The 5,000-nt window shown below is 34.2% G+C and overlaps 1 protein-coding gene across 6 annotated transcripts in view; it reads left to right on the forward strand.

Annotated features, from left to right (window-relative positions):
• The window catches only part of plekhg5b (pleckstrin homology domain containing, family G (with RhoGef domain) member 5b), a 147,871-nt gene that overhangs the window by 50,217 nt on the left and 92,654 nt on the right, over positions 1-5,000 (forward strand). The window lies entirely within an intron of this gene.

Below are 5,000 nucleotides of genomic sequence, written 5' to 3' on the forward strand. Positions count from 1 at the left end.
TTTATTCTTAATACCAATGACAATGTTGTTTGAATGTCTGCATATTCTGTTAAATACATTTTTTTAATAAATTCATATCGGCAGCCGATTTTCCAGTGTATCGGCATATTGGCTGATAAAATCTGCAAAACAATTTATTTTCAGGATTGCTATTTAAATGTCTGCATATTCTGTGAAATATATTTTTAAAAAATTTTTTATATCGTCAGCAGAATCTCCAATTTATCAGCATAACGGCTGATAAAATAGGCAAAACTATATATTTTCCAAATTGTTATTTGAATGTGGATTTTCTGTGTTTATATTGGCAGCAGATTCTCCAATGTATCAACATATTGGCTGATTATATCGGCAAAATTATATATTTTTTTAATTGTTATTTGAATGTCTGCATTCTGTGTTTATATCGGCAGCAGATTAACGTGTCAGCATATCGACTGATAAAATCGGCAAAACTATTTTTTTCCTAATTGTTTTTTGAATGTCTGCATATTCTGTGAAATATGTTTTAAAAATGCTCATATTGGCCACAGATTTTCTAATTTATTGGCGAATTGGCTGATAAAATCGGCAAAACTATATATATTACATATAAAACTGTATATTTTACATATTCTGTGAAATATGTTTTTCTAAAGTTCTTATCGGCCGCAGAGTCTCTGATGTATTGCCATATTAGCCAATAATATTAAACGATATATCGGTCAGGCTCTAATGTTGAGCAGCAATTTTAATGATCGCAGCAAAACGCAATGTTAAATATGTTATTATCACTTTTAATCTTGTATTACTTGTTGTCTGCGAGAACAAGCTGGATTTGCTATTTGGATGTGCAAAGCTGGAAGCATTAATAGCAACTCATCATCATTAGTGTGTTTGTATTTGGTGCTTCTGCATTTGTGTTGCTGGGAAAGATATACAGTGACATCACACCTAGCTCTATTGACTCTCCAGACCTGGCTCTATGGAGGATCTCTAGCCATGAAAAAGCAAATTGGTTTTTAGAAGGCTTGCCAGACGAATGCACTAAACTAAACCCAGTTCATGCTGATAAAAAAGGGGGTGCGGAGGTCATTGTATGGCTGTGGTTCTTATATACTGCAGTACCTCAGCCACCTAAAATAATTCCTTAAAGAACCACTTTTCTAAGTCAAGTTTAGAATGATTCACGCTCTGAATGCCCAATAAACAAAGTAAGATAAAACCAACAGTTTTTTCATTATGTTAATAACTCAAGGAAAAAATAGATTTGTTTAGGAGCTCCTGAATCTTAAGTATCTTTTTGTCGAGTGTGTGTTTGGTAGAAATGGGATTTTTCTGACTTACAAGTACTGGTGCGTCCAGTGCATTTTAATCCTGGAAATACATCGTTGATGCAATAAGAAAGCAGAACTAAAACCCTCCCTTTCAGAGTGTTTTTTTTTTTTCTTTTTTCAAGGGTGTGGTGTTTTCTTAAGTATTATGGTAAATCTCTGTAAACTGACGTTGTGCAGTCTTCTGTTTGGGGTTCATTAGGATTTGCTCTTCATGTGTTTGACTGACAAACCTTATGTGAGATGATCAGCTTTCAAAATATTCTTTGCTTTAGCTTCTCCTATAGCTCAACGTGCCAGTTTTCAGACTCTTTGGCAATATTCACACCAACACGGTTTTTTTTTAAATCATATTTTTGGAATTGTGTCCACATTGAGTCTGCATTTTTAGGCAAGGAAAATATACAGTCAAGCCCCGAAATTATTTATAGCCCTAGCCAATCTATAGCCCTTTTTTGACCAGAAATGACACTGTATACTCCCAAAAGATAATAAGATGATGTACAAAAGGCATCATTGTGGGAAAACTATATTTCTCAGCTTTTATTTGCAATTGAATAAAAAGTGTCACGCCCATAATTATTCACAACCTTCTCAGTAATCAATAGTAAAGCCTTTATTGGATATTACAGCAATAAAACGCTTCATATAATTGCTGAGTGGCTTTTTGCATGTCTCCACTGGCATTTTTGCCCATTCTTCTTTTGCGAAAAGCTCCAACTCTTTCAGGTTGGTGGGTCTCCTTGTCCTCACTCTGATCTTTAGCTCTCTCCACAGATTCTCAATTGGATTTAGGTCGGGACTCTGGCTGAGCCACTGCAAACTGTAATGTTTTTGTCTGCTAACCATCAGTGTAAAAAAAACTGTGGGTTCCACACAATTCCTCCAAGTTGTCACAACGCAAATCAATTTAGTTAACTTGTTAGCTTTTACAAACTTAATTTGAACATAAAACAATAAGGTTCTCCCAAAATAATCTTAAGATCTTTGCTGTTTCTACTCATTTTAAATATGTAGTTTGAACAAGCAGCAAAAGTCAATTCATGAGTGATTAGGCCTCATTTCAGGCTTGGCTATATCTTTCTAAAGTGGATACATATGGAAGCACTGTATTCGTGTCACAGTGCGGACTGTGCAAATGGAGTCTTTTGAAAACAACGGGATCTAGGGCTGCATGATATTGGAAAAATCGGACATTGTGATATTTAGTTTTTCTGCGATTACATATTGCGATATTAATATGCAATTTCACTAGATGACTTGATTAGCTTTATTTGGATAAAAATCATTCATTTAGGTGGATTGGGGTGATTTTATAGGGTAGTGAATGATGTGTAAAACATAATAAACAAATTACAATGATAGATAAATTAAGAGAGAAAAGAAAAAAGTAAAATAAACAGTGCTTTATATTCAAGGTACAGAAATTTAATAATGGAATGTGATGTAAACGTTGTATAGTCTTCGTTGTATTAATAATTCAGTAAAAATATTTTTAAGTCACAATTATTGTAATTTTTTTGTGCCTAAATGCTTTAAAATCTATTGAAATGCCTTTACACATGTAAATGATAAACGTTCACTGTTATGGTTATACTTTGCAGTGACTCAGTGGTGTTGTGGTGCTGGTCTACTATAATTCCAACTGTTCATTGTGGATGAACGCATTGCGATATGATCAGTTCAGCTAAAATGGTTGCTGACATTGTACAGCTGTGGTTTTTTGGATGCTTTCTGTTTTGACAGCATTGTTAAAAATTAATGTCCTTTTGCTACATGCTCCAGATTGCTTTTCTTCAAAGGACACAGAATGTTTACTCAGAGCTGTTGGTTTGGCTCGTCTCACCGTCTACATTCTAGCTCACTTTTGCAAATTTATACTTCTGTGTTACTTGCAGCAACAACTCATTACTGCTGTCGAGGCAAAGACTTGGTGCCTCGACATCTTTCGTGAAATGTTTAAATTAAGCGAAATGTTAATAAACGGCAGATGCAAAATACTTTGACCGGCGTCATTTTCATCTTAATGAAACCATTTTCAGTCTTTTCAGTGTGGATGACCAACTTTTTGGAAACAATTGAAAGACATTGTGTGAATGCAGAGCTTTTTAGATGACAACATCAGATTAGTGTAGACGTAGGGTGCAGTCAAGCTATGCTATCTGAACCGTGTGGCCTCTGAATCGGGCCCAGGCGCTCTTCCGTTGGCCGGCCCTGGCCCAGATGGAAAAGGCGTCCCAGAGCGCGGTTCGGTTGGGCTTAGTAATGTGAGTGCAAAGTTCACCTGACTAGAAACTGAAGACGCGACGTCACTTTTAAGGGACTATTTCATATGGATTTATTAATCATTTTTTCTTTTTAACGAATGCAAACTGTCCTAGCTTATTAAAGATACAAACCCCTCACTGAACATCAGCTGCACCTTCAGCAAACCTCCTAATACTTGCAGCATGAGGACTTTATGATAATTTATAAGCTTCAAAAGTTGTTAATCTGTTCCTCAAAATACTTGATTGTCAATGCATCCCTAACGACTAAAAATAATACAAAATAAAAGCAGTGCCCATTGTGCTGAGAGAAAGCATTTGTCTTCCTGTTAAACGGAACAGTAGGGTCATCGATGATGTAAGCGTTGTTCGTGCAGGCCATTGGGGGGAGGGGGGGCAAGCATGCTTTGGCACGGTTCAAGGCAACTGCACTTAGTGTGAGTATGCCCTATGTCTCTGTTCGATCAGATTTTTGTAAATATTCATTTGGGTAATACTTTATAATAATACCTTATAAAAATGATAACTTTCCATTAAATTTTTTTTTTTGTCCAAAGGTACATTTTGTTTTTGTAAATCATTACATTTTAATTTGACAATGGACTTTTTTAACCTAGGCCCAAAACGTAAAAATATTAAATATTAAATAAATGATCAATAAAATCCAGCCACATAATCCTCCTTCACTTTTCATGTAAATAATGCAAAAAAATATTAATTGTGTGAATTTAATGGTGCCTTGTTAATTTTTATATTTCCTTTTTTATTTCATCCAAATCATGACCTGACAGTTTTTAAAACCTGTGTTTAACTAATTAAAACATCTATTTTTTTAAAATGCAAAATAAAGTAATATATGCAAATACACCAGGAAAGTGTAGTTGGAAAAGTGAATGGTCTGTTATTAGGCATGGGTCAGTATAAGTTTCTTACAGTATGATTACCTTGGATAAAAATATCACGGGATTGAGATTACTTCTCTAAAATATGTTAAATATCTGGATAAAAAAAAAAACAGGTTTTACCCCATTGAACACAATATGTTTTATTTTAGGAAACATTTATATTATTTTGGAACAATAAACATGTCAGGCTAAATAATTAAATTAAATCATTGTCGATTTGATTTCCGCTGTCTTCATTATTTTCAAAAATAAATAAAACATAAAAAAAACTTTTATGTGGTTTAGGGATGGTATAACAGAAAATTTAAGCGGTTTTAAAACCTCGACTTTTCCAAATCTGTTACACATTTATATGCAGAAATAATGTACAAGCAGACCGCCATGATCACAAAATTCACTCCAACAAAGTTTTTTTTTTCTAAATAAGTGTTAGGGATTTTTTTTTTGTGATAATGTCCCCTAAGGTCCACCTGACTTTACACTCTTTTCATTCATTCATTCATTTTCTTGTCGGC

The sequence above is a fragment of the Danio rerio genome, chromosome 23 (genome assembly GCF_049306965.1).
Source record: "Danio rerio strain Tuebingen ecotype United States chromosome 23, GRCz12tu, whole genome shotgun sequence".
Classification (NCBI taxonomy): Eukaryota; Metazoa; Chordata; class Actinopteri; order Cypriniformes; family Danionidae; genus Danio; species Danio rerio.